At 45.4% G+C, this 20664-nt stretch overlaps 2 protein-coding genes and 1 long non-coding RNA gene across 6 annotated transcripts in view; 1 reads left to right on the top strand and 2 right to left on the bottom strand.

Annotated features, from left to right (window-relative positions):
• Positions 1-2642, bottom strand: part of MPPE1 (metallophosphoesterase 1) — a 43673-nt gene extending 41031 nt beyond the window's left edge. Inside the window, exon 1 of one of the 2 annotated variants that reach the window (XM_074987469.1) lies at positions 2511-2642. The gene's annotated coding sequence lies outside the window, so the exon portion shown is untranslated. The remainder of the gene's footprint in view (positions 1-2510) is intronic. The other variant, XM_074987466.1, reaches the window with a different exon arrangement.
• Positions 1-20664, bottom strand: part of LOC142009417 (uncharacterized) — a 42893-nt gene that overhangs the window by 18151 nt on the left and 4078 nt on the right. The gene's annotated exons all lie outside the window — the stretch shown is intronic.
• On the top strand, positions 2715-17061 carry LOC142009418 (uncharacterized). 3 transcript variants are annotated; one of them, XR_012644464.1, is made up of 5 exons: positions 2715-3186; positions 5745-5870; positions 10440-10532; positions 11863-11951; positions 12500-17061. It is a non-coding gene; the product is annotated as an uncharacterized LOC142009418 (long non-coding RNA). The 3 variants fall into 3 exon arrangements; XR_012644465.1 differs by having other exon boundaries at positions 10440-10501; XR_012644463.1 differs by lacking the exon at positions 10440-10532.

A 20664-nucleotide genomic window follows, 5' to 3' on the forward strand; every position in this document is an offset into this window, starting at 1 on the left:
TCAACGTTAAACGTCAAAGTAGGGCGCTATTCCCATCTTCTGATGGGGATAGCTATTTCAACGTCTCACCGCCTAATGTCGATTTCAACTTTGAAGTAGCGCACAGCTTGTGTAGACGTCCTGCACGCTATTTCGAAGTTGGGCCAGCTACTTCAAAATAGTCAGCTAGTACAAACGTGGCCTACATGTTTATATAGTTTTTACCTCTTTAAAGTACCTTATTCCACTGCTTAACTATCTTTATAATTAGGAAATGTTTTTCGTAGATAACACAAATCTCCCTTGGTACAAAAAGGTTCTCTCACCCTATATTCATTGGACATAGAGATGACTTAATCAACATCCTCTTCATTGTCATGTTTTATATACTTGAAGACTATGTCCATGCCCTCAGATTTCTCTCTAGCCAAACATGACGCATTCTTTCAAACTTTCCTCATTGGTCATGTTTTCCAAGTCTCTAACTTTTTTTTGCTCCCTCTGGAGTCCTAATTTGTTCCCATCTTTTTTTAAATGTAGTATCCCAAACCAGACATAGTACTCTGGCTAAGGTCTTATCAATGTCAAGCAGAGCAGAACAGTTATGTACCATTTTAAACATGGCATTCCTGTTGCAGATAATACTGGAAACTCTCATATCCAGTATTTTATCATCTGGAACTCTCAAATAACCAGCATCTTAACCATAAGTAAATTTTAGTTACATTTTCCATAAGTACAGTATCGTGAAAATACAAACACAGCAACTATAGTATACGTTTACTGTGTGGAAATACTTCTGTTGTTGGTAAATAAAGTACTCTGCATACATTTTTGAATATTTAATCTTGTTTTCTTTAGTGTTATACATTGCTAGGTATACCTCTCTGTTATCCAAAATATTTGAATATCTAGCAACCTTCTGATCCCAGGGCTACCAGCCACGAACGTTTACTGACTTGTACATGGGCCTTCCTGTTATGATGTCCCAAAATGACATTTACCTTTTTAGCAACAGCTTTGCACTGCTGAATCATTTTCAATGTGTGATCCACTATTCCCCCAAGATTATTTTCTGCAGCACTATGCCCAGCCAACTATCCTAATATGATTAAACTTATTTCTGTAAACTCTGATTATTTTTACACGTAAAATCAACCTGGTTACTCAAGCAAGTAACATTACATATATACTGTAAATGTTTGCAGGATCAGGTTCATATGTTTATTATAATAAAGTTTAAAAAATAAAAAGTGAACTTCAAATGGGGGAAAAGAGATCTGAATTAGGATATTGTAAACCAAAATAGTGACAACTAGACATTAGGAAGGCTATGTTCAGATACTCTAAACAGCAGCATATGCTTCATTTTCTAATCAGCAAGAGAGCAATTTAAGATATTGGAAACATCCAAGAGCTAAAAAAACACAATGAAAACAAAAGGAATTGCTTAACCATTTATATGCTTAGCAGTCACTGTGAGTGATTAATGTGTTCATCTCCTTTTTATTTTAAAGCCAGGTCCTAGTCACATTCATGGAAGCTGACCCCTCTAGAGCCAACTGCATGATTTGAATTAAGAGCCTGGTTTTTCAAAAAATTGCAATTCTACCTTTACCATGGAAATAATCTCACTTAAGCCTGAGACCAAGTTAGGCATGTGTTTCACTACTGATTTATTTGAGTAAAGAGGAATTTATTCATACTTCCTGGGTTTGGTCCTTAAGTAGATATCTAGGCTTAATGTGTTATTGGAAATGCAGCTAATGTAGTGCATATTGTATATCAGCTGCAATCGGGTTAATTGGGACAGGGAACAAATAAAAAAGGTTGAACTTCTCTAAACCTGAAAGCTCCCATCAGGCCATAGCCATAGTCCAGCATGATTTTAATTAGTCAAAAGACCACTTATGGCTTTGGCCAAGTATCCAGCCAAAAGTCTTGGCTCGCAGTGTTCTGTATTGTTATTTAGCTGTAATTTACCCCAAAACCTTTTCTAAGAGCTGAGCACGCAATGGAAGCTGTTGGCAATGCTTCTAGATAATACTAACTTACTATGGTCCAGCAAATTCTCTCGTCCAGCACTGGTCCAGTCCCAAGGGTGCCAGATAAGAGATATTCAAATTGCAGTACCAACTAATAATACACCTTCCGCTGAGACCCTCCCCACCCCCGAATTTCTGTGGCTTACGCTCACATTTCCCTAAGCGGGCTTCGAAGCCCCGCCTCGCCATCAGAGTCCCAAGCAGGGCTCATTAAATCGCTGAGCCCAAGGGGCGGGAGAGGGGACAGTGAAAGCCACCAATTTGCACAGCGCAGGAAGGAAACAAACTGAAGGCGACCCGCCAGTCCGACCCGCGGGGCAGCCTGGGCCGGGGACGCAGGCACAAGGGGCCGCTCGGCCTGAGAGGAGCAGCGGGGAGAGCTCGTCAGGGCCACACAGAGGCGGCACCTGCAGCTTCACAGGCAGCGCGCGGCGCCGGTATCCCCATCCCGCCGGCTGCCCAGGCGCCGCCTCCCGCCTCACTCACTTGGAGACACCGGTGGACGCGGGGCAGCTCCATGGCTCCCGCAGAGGTGGGGGGTGAGAACCGCCTGACGCGGCCGAGCGTAAGACTCCGAGAGCTCAGCAGGGCCCCAGCGCTTCAACCGTCAGCCCCGAGCCACCCGGGCAAGGGGCCGGCCCTGAGGAAACTCCTCCCCCAAACACAGCTTCCAACGGCCCCGCGCGGCTGCCTGCCCTCCGCAGTGCCTGTCCGCTTTCCCTCCCCATAGGCCTCACGCGGGGAGGGCAAAGGCGAGGGAGCCGCAGTTTCAGCAGTGAGTGAGGCCCGAGGTATGGGAAGGAGAGGGGGCTAGTCTAGCTTCACGGACGCCTTTTGTGCACCTAATGGGCACCTAAATACGACGACGGTTGCGACTGCGGAGGACGGGTGATGTAATTATCCCGCGACAGCTGCTTCAGGGCCCCTCCTAGATTCCACGGAGACAAAGGGGCAGGGCTAGTTCCGCTGGCCGGCTCGGCGTGGGCGACCTTACGTGATTCCATTCTCTTGCGCGGTGCGCGCGCGCGCACAGGCCGCGGTGAAGGATTGATTGTGGGTCTGCTGCTGGTGTGTGCTGCGTCCTTTAAAGCCTGCCTGCTTGGAGTCGCCCATGAGGGCTGCTGGGGGAAGCATGGGAGGACATCTCATTTAGCAATTAAAGGTACAGCAGAAGCACGTGGGGCCCAGGCCACCTTTCCAGTTCTGCCGCCCAGTCACTGACCATGCGGCACGCAAGCTCGAGCTTATGCCTGCACAAGAATACTTGAATAGTAACAGAGAGGGAGCCGTGCTAGTCTATATACTATCAAAACAAAAAAGCAGTCAAGTAGCACTTCAAAAACTAACAAAATGATTTATTAGGTGAGCTTTGGTGGGACAGACCCACTTCTTCAGACCATAGCCAGACCAGAACAGACTCAATATTTAAGGCACAGAGAACCAAAAACAGTAATCAGGGTGGACAAATCAGAAAAAAAAAAGTATCAAGGTGAGCAAATCAGAGAGTAGGGGTGCGGGTGGGGGGAGTTTGTGTTTTAACTGAAGAGGAATTTTCACACCACACTTGAAAGAGAGGCTGATGAACTCTCTTTTATATTCAGATTTGACACATTAACATGGGTTTGAACCAGGATGGGAATTTTCTGGGTCATTATAGGGTCTTGTTTGCATACTTGGCTTAATCTAATTCTTGACCTCTCCCTTCCTATTCAGCAGATAGGAATAAGGGGATTTTGAAGTTCCTGGGGTCCTTTCGAAAAGGAGCCCCGTCTGGACAAGCCACACGGCGGTGAGTTGTGGCAATTTTGAAGTGCTGCGGCTGCCCGCATTCTAATGAGACGCTGAATATGTATTTCAGTGCTTCATTAGTAAACTGTGAAATGGCCATTAGCATGGCCATTTTGAAGTTTTGGGCTAGTGTAGATGTAGCCCTAATAATTTTGTTAGTCTTTAAAGTGCTACTTGCCTGTTTTTTGTTTTAAGAATACTTGAGGTTGCAGGGGCTTGATTTGCACACAAGCATGTGCACACAACGATTGGGTACGGTGATCTTGCACACAAGTGCATGCACACACAAATAGACCTCTTATTAAGGCCAATGGTAGCTCTCTTTTGCCCTGTAGATTATGTGGCATATTAGGGAATCACAATACTTGTATGACAAACTGATTCTGAATAAAGCAGAAGCTCCTTTGCAGCCTTCAAAGAAGACACTTCCTGACATCAGTCACTGGCTCAGTTCACCAAAAGAAGAGCATGTTATTTTCCATATGCCCTATTATAACTGTGATTGTATTTTACAAATTTGTTGTAAGAACATTTGACTTAATTTTTGTTTTGATACCTGTTTTACAAATGACAAAGAGAAACTTTAGTGGAAAACACTGCAGTGGTGAAAAGTAAAGCAAATATCTCCCATGCCTTCCTATATCCCATTATAAACAGTATGAGCACAGCACTGTGTTTCCCTGAAATCTGGAAATGTCACTGTTTGTTAATTATTCATAAAACTAGTACTTAATACGTTGTGAGAAGATAAGGGCACCCTAAAAGCAAAGGGAGTGGTATTTTCAAGAGCATTTAAACAATTGGATGAGATTCATGCTCGTGAGCCTCTTGGGTTCTTCTTTAGAAGAGTAAGATAAAGGGATAAAGGATGGAATTCTTTGGAACTCGCATTGAAAGTGGAGGAGAGAAAGAAGAGGACCCATCTAACAAGATGCAGATGGAGCAATCAGAATATAAGGGTATAAGAGAAGATTGCCCATTAAAGGATTTGACCCAGATGGTTCACTGGAGCCAGTCTCCTGAATTCTTTCTGTAAATATACTAACCACTTCTCAACACATTCCCAAGTTCCCAACTCCATAATAAATCATCATGAGAATTCTGTTGGCTGGGGACCACTGACCCATTGACAAGTCAGTCAGGGGCCACACAAGTGAAAAGCAAAACAAAACAACAAATTAAAAAAAAACCCTCACTGATTTGGTCCCCAACTGACAAAAATTAAAAAGGAGACTTTCCCCTCATGCATTAGCCCCAGATCCTAAGGGGCCCTGGGTTAGCACATTTTGTAGGCCCCTCTGCACTCGGGTGGGGCCAGAAATGAGGTGTTCAGTATGGGAAAAGGCTGCCAGCAAGTGAACTTAGGGTGTGGGATCTGAGTGGGAGGGAGGAGGCAGGAGTGGGCTGGGGTGGATGGTCTGAGCAGGAGTGGGGTGAAGAAGCAGACTGGGGTGGGGGTCTGATGAGGGGGTACAGGACAGTGGTGAGAGTCTGGGTGGGAAGAAATGCCCATTTGGCTCAGAGTTCCCCACCCCCCACTCTGCCACGGGCTGGATGCCGGGGAGGAGAGCCCTGAGTCTTGAGGTCTGGATCCAGGCAAGCCACAATCCATATCTGGACCATGACCCAGGAGTTCCCCACCCCTGTATCTAGCAAGTAAATGAAAGGCTGGGGTAGAATGTTGGCACGCAGAAGGAGAAACTCAGAATTGCTGGTGTAGCCTGCCAGGAAGGACGTGGCTACACTACCGTCTGGGGTGGGGATCTCTAGGGGATCTGCAGATGGTCAGGCACTGGGTCACACATAATCTGGGATGAGGACTGGGTTTGGGTCCATGGAAGAGGAGGGGAATGGGTGAGATTGCAGAAGGGGTGGGTCTAGGACCTGCCTTCCCCATCTGGGCCTTCACCTGGGCTTATGTATCCACTGCAGTGCTATCCTAGTTCAATCCTGGATCCCCGTAATTGGAATGGCAGAGCAATTTGAGACGAATGGAGGAATAAGACTGAACACTGGCTTGACCAAAAGCACCCCTGAATTCACATCCTACACACTACGGTAATAACAATTATTTTGTAAAATACATCTTGTGAATTCTCATGTAAAAACCAATAACATTGATCATCAATATTCTTGCGTAATGTATGTATGAAAAGAATAGTAAGAGTTCTGAACATAAGCTAAAATTATGAAAATAATACATTTACCAGACAAGTCTGAGGAATGGTTAAATTGGTTTGTCAAAGATAAAGGAAAAGTTGATGCCTCTAGACAGGTGTCATCAAAATTAATCAGCCAATCACAGATCAAATGGCCATTCCTTGGCAAGGAAGGAGAGGGGGAATGTATGGCTCTCCATTTTAGCAAACTGCCACATCTAAGCTCTTTCACCACAAGAGTCCATATTGCAGTGCTCATAGGTGGAAGGAACTTTATCTTGAGCAGTTGCCACAAATCCCTCCATTGCAATAAACAGTTGATCTTGCAGCCTTAGCCATTTGATCACAATCTCCAGGCCTTTAAAAGTGCAACAGTGCATCAGGTCTCACACAGGCTGCTTGCATACTGTGGCCCCCCACGCCACTCCCAGTTGGTAGAGGCTGCTGGCACATCTGTGTGCGCCCTTCAGGGGAAAGAGGGAAGGTGTCTCTGCAAGCTACCTGCACCCACAAGTGCTGCACCCACAGCTGCAAGAAGAATGCTGGGGACAGTGGCTGGTAGCGTGCAGAGCCACTTCTCCCCAGCTGCCAGGGGCTGCAAAGCTTCTTCCAGCAGCTGGCTGCTTCTGCAAGCAGCATGGAGCCACATTATGCAGGCAGCCTGTCTGAGCCCTGCTGCACCTGCCAGCCAGAGCCTACACCTCACACATGTACCCAAGTCCTACGCCCTCTCAGAGCCTCCCCTCCCAGCACCCAAGCACTCTACCCCAGCCTAGAGCCCACCTCCCAGAGCCAGCACCTTGTACTCTTCCTGCACAGGGTAGCCCTGCCCTCCAGAGCCAGCACCACAATTCTTCCTGCACTTCAACACTCTGCCCCAGCCTGCAGTCCCCTCCTGGATCCAAATTCCCACCTAGAGTTTGCATCCCTCTCTCCCTTCTGCACATGACCCCTTGTCCTCAGTCCAGAGCTTAGAAGTAGTAGTAGGCATCCTTCAGTCTGCATAGACTATGGATGGCGCCCTTTATAGTTTCAATTGAGGACTTCATTTACAGCGTCTACTGTGACTATGAAGACCCACATGAGAGTGACAGTCCTTGCTGCATCTCTTGCAGATGTGGTGGGTGTCTGGAAAGTCCTTAGTGTGCTTTCTGTGCGCTCGCTTCTCCTCTGCTAGCTGTCTGATCCTCATCTCGCCATTCTGAAGGCCCTTGTGTAACCCCTGCCTCCATCTGCTGCGGTCGTCTGCTAGTTCTTCCCAGTTGTCCATCTCGATGTCTACCTCTCTGAGGTCTCTTGCAGACATCTTTGTAGCGCAACTGGGGGCATCCAGGAGGTCTTTTGCCAGAGGCTAGCTCACCATACAGGATGTCTTTTGGAATCCTTCCATCATTCATCCTGTGGACGTGGCCAAGCCAGCGGAGCCGACGCTGCCTGAGGAGGGTGTGCACGGTTGGGATTCCAGCTTGCTCGAGGACGACGGTGTTGGTCACTCTGTCCTTCCATGATATTCCAAGGATGCGCCTGAGGCAGCACAAGTGGAAGACCTTCAGCCTCTTTTCCTGGCGGGCATACAAGGTCCAAGTCTCGCTGCCATAAAGGAGGGTGCTGAGGATGCAGGCTCTGTAGACTTGCATTTTGGTGTGAGTGTACAGCTTGTTGTTATTCCACACTCTCTTGCTGAGTCTGGACAGAGTTGTGGCCGCTTTTCTGATCCTCCTATTTAGCTCAGTGTCCAACTACAGGGTGTCAGTGATGGTGGACCCGAGGTAAACGAACTCATGGACGACCTCTAACGTATAGTTGTCAATGCTGATTGATGGGGATTCAGCAACATCGTGACCAAGTATGTTTGTCTTCTTTAGGCTGATGGTAAGCCCAAAGTCCTTGCACGCTTTGGAGAACTGATCCAGCAGTTTTTGAAGCTGGTCTGTGTGAGACACTACCGCAGTATCGTCTGCAAACAGCATGTCTCTGATGAGGACTTCCCGCACCTTAGACTTAGCTTTCAGCCTTGCAAGATTAAACAGTTTCCCATCAGATCTTGTGTGCAGCAAGATGCGCTCTGTTGAAGATCCAAAGGCATGCTTCAGGAGGAGTGCAAAGAAGATCCCGAACAATGTCAGAGCAAGCACGCATTCTTGTTTGACACCGCTCCTGATTCTGAAAGCATCCGATAATGCGCCGTCATATTGGATGGTTCCTCTCATGTCTTCGTGGAACGACTGGATCATCTTGAGTAACCGTGGAGGACAGCCTATCTTGCGGAGCAGTTTGAACAGACCATCCGTGCTGACCAAGTCAAAGACCTTGGTCAGGTCGATGAAGGCTATGTAGAGTGGCTTCCTCTGCTCCCTGCACTTCTCCTGCAGCTGCCTTAGAGAGAAGACCATGTCAACGGTAGACCTCTCTGTGCGGAATCCGCACTGCGATTTGGGGTACACCCTCTCAGCAATCTTCTGGAGTCTGCCAAGGATGACGCGAGCAAACAGTTTACCAGTGACGCTTAGGAGGGAGATTCCACAGCAGTTGTTGCAGTCGCTTCTGTCTCCTTTGTTCTTATACAAGGTTACAATGTCAGCGTCGCGCATATCCTGTGGAACCTCACCCTCTTTCCAGCACAGGCACAGCAGCTCATGTAGGGGTTCCAGGAGTGTGTCCGCGGCACACTTGATTACCTCTGGTGGTATACCATCCTGACCAGGGGCCTTTCCTGCTGCAATGCTGTCGATGGCTCTCTTCAGTTCATCCACAGTCGGTTCCTGATCCAGTTCATCCATTACTGCTAGGAGCTCGACGGCATCGAGGGCTGCGTCAACCACAATGTTCTCGCATGAGTACAGCTCGGAGTAGTGCTCAACCCAGAGCTCCATCTGTTTGGCTTTGTCAACGATGACTTCACCAGATTTGGATTTCAGAGGTGCCATCTTGTTCTGGGTGGGTCCTAATGCCTTCTTCATACCCTCGTACATTCCTCTGAGATTACCAAAGTCAGCACAGGTCTGGATGCTGCTGCATAGCTGGAGCCAGTGGTTGTTGGCACAGTGCCTGACTGTCTGCTGTACTGTTCTTCTGGCCGCTCTAAGTGCTTGCTGGGTACTCTGTCTCGGTGAGCATTTGTACTCCAGGAGTGCAGTGCAGTTCTTTTCAATGACTGGAATCATCTCTTCGGAGTTAGCTTCGAACCAGTCATTCATGTTTCTAACTCTTCTTCCAAACACCAACAAGGCCGTGTTGTAAACTGCGTCCCTCAGATGTTGCCATTTGGATGTCACATCGGCACTCCCAGGGCTGCTGCGCAGATTTTCCTGGAGGATCTCTCTGAACTTTTCAGCTTTCTCCGAGTTTGCCATCTTTCTGGCGTCAATGCGGGGCCTTCCAGCAGGTTTAGAGCGGTACAGCTTCTTGGGTCTCAGCTTGAGCTTGGAGCAAACTAGCGAGTGATCTGTATCACAGTCAGCACTATGATAGCTGCATGTCAGAAGGACGTTTTTGAGGTTATTACGCCTAGTGATGACCACGTCTAGTTGATGCCAGTGCTTCGAGCATGGGTGTCTCCACAACACTCTGTGCTGTGGCTTCGTTTGGAAGAATGTGTTTGTGATGCACAGATTGTGGTATGTGCACAGTTCAAGGAGACGCTGTCCATTGTCATTCATTTTTCCCACACCGAAGTGTCCTAAGCAGGAAGGCCATGAGGCCCAATCAGCTCCAACTCTTGCATTGAAGTCACCCAAGATGTACAGTTGTTCGCGAGCAGGTATTTGCGCTACAGCAGCACTAAGCACATCATAGAACTTGTCTTTTACTTCTGGTGTGGCGTACAGGGGTGGGGCATAAGCGCTGATCAGGTGGACGGGACCAGCACAAGTTTGAAGCATGATCCGAAGAAGTCTTTCTGATCCACCCGTGACTAATTCCACCATTTGTAGAAGGGTGTTTCTGACAGCAAAGCCAACACCATGCTCTCTGGGTTCTTCTTGGGCTTTACCCTGCCAGAAGAAGGTGTAGTCCTTTTCCTTTAGAGATCCCGAATCTGCGAGTCGCATCTCTTGCAGTGCAGCGTTATCAACTCGGAGCCTCTTCAGTTCCTCGTTGATGACAGCGGTGTTTCGGGTGTCACTGATGGCCTGAAGATCTTCAGTCAAGCCGGTCAGCATGGTCCACACATTCCAGCAAGCAAGCGTAAATTGTTGATGTTTCTCATTTCTTGTTGATTTAATGAGATGTGGGTGAGTAAGTGATGGAGAGAGTGGGGAATACAGTGGCAGGGCCTTGGTGAAGGTGTACAGTAGATGCTGGGTTGCTCTTAAATTTAAAAAGTGACCTTGGGCTTAAAAAAGTTTGGAGACCACTGATCTAGAGGTAAACCTCAGGAAAATGTAGTTGAAAGGGTGACTAGACTATAAAAGTAAGGGGCAAAATACTCCAAGGCTTCTCTCTCAGCTTCTCCATATCTCTCTTTCAGTTACCTCAGAAGACAAAGAAACCACCTCTTTGACTTGGGGGAGTTCCTGACCTGAGAATTTGGTCAGCAATGTTGCTGGGAACCTGTGGTCAGGTTGCACCACGTTTAGTTTAAGTTTTAGCTACTAAAAAGTGTTTTAGCATTATTTCTCACGTAACCATTTCTGACTTTTGTACCTTGTACTCACTTGAAATCTCTCTTTGTGGTTAAATAAACTTAGGGGGTCTTTTAATCAAAGCTAATCAAGCATGTTTAAAATGAACTGTTTGGATAACTCTACCAAAAGTAGCATACTGTCCCTTTAAAGGGACTACGGACCTCCAATAGCTGAATGCCAAGGAGAAAACTAGACACTGCAGAACACACATTTTGAGGGAAATTTAAGATTGGAAGTGTGCGTAGGCCACCCTGCAAGTAGTTACCAAGGATGGTGGAAGCCAGAGTGTGACCAAAAGGCTGCTGAGATCAGCGGTGCTAGGTCAGGGAACAGACACTGCCGGTGTGATTTACATGCTGTTAGAACAATGATGGGCAACCTAGGTTTGGAAAGGGGCCGCATGAGTGGCCCTCCTCCATCACAGTGGGTGGCGAGATTGTAATAACCAAGATGGAATCTGGCATCCCTGCACATAGGCAATTGTAAGCAAAATGTCTCGTGAACCACACATAGATCCCCAATGTTCCACATGTAGCCCGCAAGTTGCCAACCATTGTGTTAGGCTGTTTGAGTGGCCCAGAATGAGAGCTCTAGCAGCAAAACATTGTGAGGCACTTATGGTTATGGGATAGATTTCTCAATCTCTTACTGGTTTGGACTGCATCTCAGAATGTAATAATTGGATTTTTGAGCCTTGTGTGTGGAAGGGGTCCAAATCTGTTGAAACTAGCACTGGTTCTGAGGGTCTGAAAACTCCCCCCAGTCATAAATCTTTTGAAAGATGCTGGAAGTTAGACAGGTATAGCAGGACATCTGTCCCAGCACATGCCCACACACTAAAATTAAAATTTTCTTAAGGGGATACTGATTTTGGGTAGCTCAGTCTTGGGGTGTCCCAAATGAAGTCAATAAGAACTGCAGCTGAACACCTCCTAAGATCAGTCCTACAGCCTCTCAGCTTAGGCATCCAAAACTGGAGGCTTCCAAAACTAGCATAACTTGTTGAAAATGTTTTCTTAAGTTTCTGTGCACACCACAGCAAGTGTTGAAATTATTAGTCTTGTTTTAACTGGAAAACATTCTCATTTCCAAGGCACATTAATGGCATACTTTGTTGTTAAAAACAGATCTGTGCCAATAAATGTCTCACATCACTATCCTTTTTACTTTTCATTGTTAGAAACTCATAAAGAAATATTTTCTCCTGCCCTATTATTCAGTTGCTTTCTAAACATTTTTCTCTCCATTTCTTTGTTTCTAATTTAGCTTCAGAGCAGCAGAGGGTCACATTTAACACTGACATTCATGGATAAATTGTACTGATTTCAGTGGATCTGAGCCTGTTTATGCCAACAGTGAGTATGACCCATAGTCTTTTTGTTTTCAGACATACTTGTAGAGCCACATCATTGATTTATTATGTCTGAAGAGCTCTGGGCAAAGGATTAGTTTGATGCAACCTATAATATTTCAAATGTAGTCATTTTTTCCACAATGGAAGAGACTGTGTCCTTTTCACCCACTAGCTGCCCTTATATCTTGATAAGAATGAGGTTGATTATCCTGGGATTAAACTCTCCTATTAAAATTCACATGATGCTATACCTCAAATACTGATATGCCCACACCAATTCTACCTCTTTTCTTTAATCTAATTCCCATCTGTAACACTGATGTCTCTTCAGTCTTTGTTGTCTTTCAATTTTTGAGTCTAGAATCAGAAAGTACCTCCCTGATTTTTAAATTCAGGAGTCGTTTTCCATTTGTAAATCATGTGCAGTGAAACTATTGCCTCGTTTGCATAGGTTCTTCTCCAAACCATGTTTGCAACCCTTGTTTTTCTCTTTTTTTTACAATGTGCTTGAAGAATGTATTTACTGCATAATTTCTTCTGTGTTTTAAGCATGTTTCGCTGTCATCATGGAATTTCGAAAAGCAGATGGAGGAGGAGAGGAGAACAGATTGATACTGGCCAGAAGTTATCAAAGGGGTAACCAGGTTAGTCTGTATCCGCAAAAACAACGAGATGTCCTGTGTCACCTATAGACTAACAGATTTTTTGGAGCATAAGCTTTCGTGGGCAAAGACCCACTTCATCACTTTGTCAGGACTTCTTGTTGTTTTTGCCCAGAAGTTGTTGCTTATCAGCTGGCAATTCAATGGCTTATGTGAAACGAGCGAGGTATTGTCCATCAGGTTTCCTGCTGAGATGTGTCCATATCATAAAAGCCTCCACCACCAATTGTAGTAGTTGGTACCCTTCCTGGAAGGTCTCAACAAAGGGACAAAGAATTAAATAGATCCTGGAGATGAAAAAGCTCTCAGCCCTTGGCTGTGCTCTTCAAGACAAAGTGGGTTCTCATTACTGTTGCTATCTATAAAGAGAACAAGTATGTTCTGTTACTGTACTGTTACTATCTAAAAAGAGAACAAGTATGTAGAGGCCATAAAATGGAGATGGATCATACCTCTAATTTTAGACATGATGCAGTGAGTGAGAACGCATTACAATACAGAAAGGAGAAAGGAGGAAAGGGAGAATGAGGATAACAATAAGATTGCTGCATTCATTATACATTTGTCTTGGTGGTACCACTTAATTCTGTTTTTAGCTCAGCTGAAGAAGCAGATGAAAGAAAGCGGGAGAAAGGAATGAGGTTAGAGAAGGTAGAGTAAAAAATGGGGAAGAGGGCAGGAGTAATAGTGGGTGAAGTGGGTAGTAGGATTAGGGATTGTCTGGGATTGACAAGTCATTTCATATCTATGAAGCTATACTGGACATCGGTGGAAGAGCGTTTATGTCAATGTAGTTAATGTTGTTCAAAGAGGTGGTGTTCCCAGAACAGAAAAACTCCTGTCAGTGTTGGCTACATCTACACTGAGGTGGCTATTTCAGCCTAGCTATATAGACTGGCTTCTCATTAGTGTATAGATGCCCTGGAACTGTTCAGCTCGGGAGGCAGATAAAAGGGTAAGCAGTAGAAATATCTTAGACCAGGAGTCAGCAACCCAGCACACTTGCCAAGAGTAGCACGCAAGCCATTTCTCACTGGCATGCATGGTGCCCGGGGCAGAGGCTGGCCAAGCCCTGGCCAAGAGGGGGACGCATACCCTCTGGGCTCAAGGGAGAGGATCCGTGGGGGTTGTGGGGCCTGGCTCAGTGGGTCCCCGACTGGTTATTTTCTGTGGGGTGGGGCCTGGCTGACCCCTTCCGCCATCTGTCTCAGCCCTGTGGCCTGTTGCCCTTAGGGGAAGGGTCACGGCCAGCCCTGCCAGGTGGGAGGACTCTGGGCCCAGCAGCTCCTTAAGCCTTGCCTTGCCCTGCCAGTGGCGCCCAGGACAGGGAGTGGGGTTGAGAAGATGAGTTACAGGCAGGCACCAGTAGGAACAAGGCATGAAGTGCACAAGAGTCTCAAGTGGGAGGTATGTGATGTCCAGAGAGTGCCCACCCCGATGCCTGGGCTCTGCACCTCATGCTGTGCCAGGGGCTCCAGGTGTGTGCTGCGTGCAGTGTGCTGGGGAGGAGGGAGCCTGGCACCCAGCCCAGGGAGACGGTACCCCACGCCCAAGGGGGCCCCAGCCCAGCTTTTCCAGGGAGGGAAAGGAGCCAGTCTCCTGGCCAGGGAAGGAGGGGTCCAGCCCCCTGCCAGCAGAAGGATGGGAGCCCAGACACCTTCCCCAACAAGGGAAGGTGGGGAGCAACCTGTGGGGGGAAGTGTTAACGGCGGGAGAGGTGCAGCAGGCCCCTCGGAGGGGGAGAGAAAAGGGCAGGGCAGTGCAATCCAGGCTCAAGGGGAGGTAATCATATACTAGCTGCACCCAGCCACCAGCAGGAGATGTGATGGGGCAGCATCCCCAGGAGGAGAGGAAAGGACACCACTGCCCCTGCCCCAGCACATGCTGGTCTTTCTCAGCAGCAATCCTCAAGGTGACTAGTCTCCCTCACCACGAGGATGGAGGAAAGAGGCTGGCTCAAACCAATACTGCTCTGGCCTTATAGGAATGGGCAACTTGCATCTACCCAGAGACATGTGTAGCACAGAAACAGCTCACCACATTTGTTATTCCCTTAAAGCGTAATGTTCCTCAGTCTCCACAGGGCAAAGCTCTGCATCTTAATTGATTTATTCATGAAGATGTTGTAGGTCAGACTATTAGTGACTTTCTAAAGTATTGCTGGCACTCAGACCATACATAGAGGTCAAAAGGTCAAATCCGCCTCAGAAAGGTTGCTGACCCCGTGCTAAAAATTGGTCATGAACTATTTGATGAATTTCACAACAAAGACAAAATCTTACAGAAAATTCATGACATGCCATTATCGGCAAAAACAATTCACGACACAGCTGTGAAAATGGCCCATCAAATAGACAAGGAACAAATGTAAAATTTGAGTACAGCCACTTGTTTCTTGTTTGGTTTTATGAGAAAACGGACATATGTGATAGTAATCAGTTGTGTATTCTGGGACACTGTATTTGTGAAAATTCTGTGCCCAAAGGAATGATTGCATTATTATGAATGAAAAATCACACAAAGGGTGAAGACATCCTTAAAACAGTGATGAACTCTGTCAACAAGAAAGCAATACTGCTGGATAAGCTTCTGTCTGTGTGTACGGACACTTGGTAAATACAGGGGATTCCTGACTCTTACCACCTGCTTTTGAACTTTCATTGCATTGTGCTTTGTGTGCACTCTTGTGAAACCAAACTCAGAAATGCAATGGGACTGATTGGTTGCACTGTCAATTGGATTCTTGCCCAAGCCCTTTAATCACCATCAATTTCAGTCACTGCTTGAGAAAGTAGTATCCGAATACCCTGACCTACTAATGCACAGCAATGTTTGCTGGTTGTCTCATGGCAAAGTTTTGTCTCATTTTGCTGCCTGCTTTAACAAGATTAAATCATTTTTGGGTATAAAGGGTATCAGACATGCCAAACTTTCAGACTGTGACTGGTTGCTCAAGTTTTACTAGCTCGTCAACATTACTGGTCATCGAATGAGTTGAACCTTAAACTGCAAGGGCAAGGAAATACAGTACTGACTCTGTAGCAAGCAGTGCTTGGATTTGAGTCAAAATTGGCTGTCTTCATCAAAGATATCGAGCCAGGCAGACTGACACATTTCAAAAGATTACAAATGTTTGTTATCCTTGTATCCAAGAGCAAATCCAAATAACAGCTTTGATTTGCAGCAGCTTGCTGGGTTTGTTTCTGAGCTCCTGATGGCATTCAAGTCTCATTTTGTTGACTTCTGCAAACACAGAGCTCTCTTTAAGTTTATGATTTGCCCATATTAAGCAGCCGTTGAAGAACAGGATTGGACAGTCATTCCAGGCATCTCAGTCAGCGATTTGGAATTGGAACAGCAGATCTCAAGGAATCATGTATCCAGGTGGAAAAATTCATCAATATTCATCAAGCAGGGAACTGGACTCGATCACCTTTTGAGGTCCCTTCCAGTTCTAGTGTTCTATGATTCTATGATTCTGCGACAACGTGAGAATTGGTAAAACTGCACAAATGGCCTGACATGAAGAAATTGGAGCACAATGATAATCTGATTCTGCAAACTTGGAAAGAATCTCCTGTCACATACAACACCATGCAGAATGTCAGCTTGGCCTTACTTTCACTGTTTGGCTTCAAGTAATTTGCACTCAAGATTGACACAGACAGCCTGAATGTGTGCATGGAGCTGAATTTGAGCAGTTATGATGTAACCTTCAAACAAATGTGCAAAAAGATACAGCAGGAGAAGTCTCATTAAATAGACTCTGTGAATACATTTAAGTTATGATATTCTTAATCATGTCAATTATGAATAAAATTAAGTTGTATACTTTCAGTCATGTAAATAGGCATTCTTATACTGGCTTTGTTGACAATTTGTTCTGAAATTTTACGTAGTTTGTCTCTTTGGTTTGAAAGGTTGTCCATCCCCAGTCTATTGCCACATAGTCCTCAGAACCCACTTTATAGGCCACTGTCAGAGACATGATAGTTGACAAGGTAGACCTCTGGTCTGATTCAGCGTAGCAATTACTACATTCCTGTTACTTGAAAATCTATAACAGCAGAAGAAAAACAATGACCTAGACAGCTCTGACAAAGTGGGTCTTTGCCCACAAAAGCTTATGCTCCAAAATATCTGATAGTCTACAAAGTGCCACAGGACTTCTTGTTGTTCTAAACAGCTTAGCTAGAGGCAGAGCAGTGTGGAGAGATTTCACTACTACAGTAACACAAACCACTATAAAAACCAGATTCTTCTGCCTTTGAACTCAAGGAAAGTTTTGCCAGTGACTCCCATGAGACAGGGAGCCATGACAGGGGAAGTTCATCTGAGCTACATTGCCAAAATTAGGCTTTCCCAGAAAGATAGAGCCAGTATGAAGGAACAGAGCTTCTGAGTGGTTGATTTATGATTTCCTCTGTATCCCACAAGACCCTCCATATTACTAGGTGGTGCATGGATGGGGGCATATGGATTCACATGCTCCTCCATCCCAGATTTAGCAAGAGGTAAATGTTCTGAAGGGACACATCCAGAAAGGTGGCTGCAGCCCTTTCCACGGGGCACAAGGTGGTGGCTCTGAGAGGGGGATCAGGGCTGGGGCAGGAGGTTGGGGTGCAGGAGGAGGTAGGGGATGGTGGCTCTGGGAAAGGGGTCAGGGCATATATATGGGATACTGGTTGCAGGAGAAGGATGGGGATTAGTGTGTAGCAGCAGCCTTCTGGGCAGCACTCACTGCCAGCAGCTCCCAGTCAGTGGTACCTTGGCCCCCTGCCTGCCCCCGTCCCTTGCCACTCCCAGAAGGGGGCCAATGCACCTCTAGATCCCCGGCGTCGGAGGGCAGGGGACACGTGGCTCCAGATGCTGCCCCTCTCTTCTGGCACCATCTCCTCAGTTATGCATTCCTTGCTAATAGAAGCTGCAGGGGCAGAGCCTGCAGGTGGGAGCAGTGTGCCAAGACTCCGACCCACCCCCCAACATTTCCATATACATGGCACCATGCTGGTTGCAGCCAGGAACGAGGCAATGGCATGGGGTCCAGAAAAGTGGTAGCCTGCCTAAGCAGCATGGCTGCTCCATCACTGGGCATTGCAATCGACTGGGAGACTCCCCAGGATCAGCCAGTCCATCACAGATGGTGGCCCTATTTTAAGCGGAAGGTACAACCATGCATGCCTCCTATTAGTGCAACCTCAGTGCAGAAGTAGGGCGAAGAGCCACCATTTGTACTGCGAATGCCCCTTTGCTTGCGACCAGGGCATGCATACATTTCTAGGTGGCATCTCCACTATTCCTCTAGGGAAGTGGTAGCCAAGCAAGTCTCTTTGTAATTTACCTCATCCTCTTCCACACTCAACCAAAAATGCCAAAATCTGGCCCTAAACATTTTTTATTAGTTTTTTAAATTATCGTATTTAAAATAAGCACTTTAACACACCTAGTTGCATGTTAAATACCTTATTATCCAGAACATCTCTCAACTGTAGGCACCTCAGTCACAAACTTCATCTTCTGTAAGAACCACAGACTCACAAAAGCTTTAGCAACAATGGCTAGAAAAAGTAACTAAAATTTTCATATGATTAATCCCATGGTTGATAAAGCAGCACTTGTATGGAACCATTGTAAAGTGCTTTAATCATAATAGAGACGCCACTAGCTGTGACGCTAGGGAAGTGCTCTTTTGCACTGAGAGATTAATAGCCCTGCTTTTAGCAGTCTTCTTAACCATTAAGATACCATCCATCAAATTTGTGAAGAGACAGAAATATTATAGGAAGATTTCCATGTATTTCAAGCTGATTTCTGAAGGGATGCTGGAGGTTGCATACTCTGTGTGTGATAACTGCACCAGTATAGTAAAATTTCTTGCAGCGTACAATTCTGTGAAAAAGCAACACGACAAATTATTGGCTGAGGAGTAATTAAATCAATTTCAATTATAGCAATTTCACCTTTGGGTGACCCTCCTTTCTGAGCTGTATGACTGAGTGGCTATGACATTACATCCCAGATGGCATAGAAAACACCAACACTTGTTTAATGCTGCACAACTGTTCAGTACAGGAAACAAAGAATACTGCATCTAGTTGAACAACATGTCTATAATGACTTCACTTCCTGAGGGACAGAGAAACCTACCATTATATCTGTTTTCTGCTTAGGAAAAGAGTTACAATTTTTCACTGTTAGACATTCACCTTCTAAAAGGAAGAAGCTGCAGGACCCTTATGCAACTCTGGAGGAAGTGTGAACTGTAAGAAAAGGTAGTTTAAGATTAGTAACAGAGAGAACACTGTGCTAGTCTATATACTATCAAAACAAAAAAGCAGTCAAGTAGCACTTTAAAGACGAACAAAATAATTTATTAGGTGAGCTTTCGTGGGACAGACCCACTTCTTCAGACCATAGCCATACCAGAACAGACTCAATGTCTTAAATATTGAGTCTGTTCTGGTATGGCTATGGTCTGAAGAAGTGGGTCTGTCCCACAAAAGCTCATCACCTAATAAATTATTTTGTTAGTCTTTAAAGTGCTACTTGACTGCTTTTTTCTTTTGGTAGTCTAAGATGCTGAGCATTCAAGCAAATAATGAAGCACCTGCTAAACAGCATTTCAGATCCAGTCAGAATGTAAGTATTTTGAGTTGACATGCTTAAATAAGTAGTGTACGCAGACCGTGAAAATTACGGGAGAGCGTTTAGGAGTTATGGAAGATTAGAGGTGAAAGACCTTAGACGTTATGAAACATTGGCTAAGGGCCTGATCCAGCAAGGTGGACAGCACCTTCACTGCACACTGAAATAAACAGAAGCAAAAACTTGCAAAAGAAGATTGGGAAGCACAAATGGGGAGGTGGCCTGCGGAAACATAGCATGAAAATGTGATGACTACATAGACATAGTTTAGAGGTGGAATAACTGTATTCAGCTACAGCTCATCCTTGTTGAGACTGGTGGTATGTTGATATAACATGTAGCTATAGTAAGAAAAAACAGATCATTTAAGTTTAGAAGATTTAGATAAGGGCATGGAGAGTATGTTTATAAAGTCTGTGGATGATGCCAAACTGGAAGGGTTGCAAGTACTTTGGAGGATAGGATGAAAATTCAAAATGATCTGAACAAACTGCAGAAATGGTCTGAGGCAGCAAGGATTAAATTCAATAAAAACAAATGCAAAATACTCCACATAGAAAGAAACAACCTATTACACACACACAAAATGAGAAATGACTGCCTAGAAATAAGTATTGCAAAAAGGGATTTTGGTGTCATAATGGAACACAAGTTAAATATGAGTCAATAGTATAATGTATGCAAAAAACAAACAAAACCCCCATTATTCTGGGATACATTTGTTGAAGTGTCATAAGTAAGACAAAGTTATTCTTCAGCTCTACTCCACGCTGATTAGTCTTCAATGGGGGTACACTTTCCAGTTCTGGGAGCCAAATTTCAGGAAAGATATGGACAAACTGGCAAAAGTTCAGAGAAGAGCAACAAAAATTATTAGAAGTCTAGCAAGCATGACCTCTGAGGGAAGATTGAAAGAATTAGGTTTATTTAGTCTGGAAAAGAGAATACTGAAATGGGACATGATAACAGTTTTCAAGTGTCTAAAAGGTTGCTACAAAGAGGAAGGTGAAAAATTATTCTCCTGACCTTCTGAGAATAGGACAAAAAGCAAATGGTTTAAATTGCAGCAAGGGGGGTTTAGGTTGGACATTAGGAAAAGCACCCTGTCTGGGTAGTTAAGCACTGAAATAAATTGCCAAGGGAGGTTGTGGAATCTCCATTACTGAAGATTTTTAAGAGCAAGTTAGACAAACACCTGTCAGAATGGTCTAGAGCAGGGGTCTGCAACCAGCAGCTCCAGCACCAGGTATGGCTCTTTAAGGATTTTGTGGCTCCTGATGGTACAATTGGAAAGGAAAAAAACAAAAAACAAAACCTCCTGATTACTTTCGATAAACGGGGAATGTCCTGCAGTAAACATGTATCACATTACAAATAATTGTGTGTGCACTGTTCTCAAAGGGGTTA

Source organism: Carettochelys insculpta, chromosome 2 (assembly GCF_033958435.1).
Source record: "Carettochelys insculpta isolate YL-2023 chromosome 2, ASM3395843v1, whole genome shotgun sequence".
Lineage (NCBI taxonomy): Eukaryota > Metazoa > Chordata > Testudines > Carettochelyidae > Carettochelys > Carettochelys insculpta.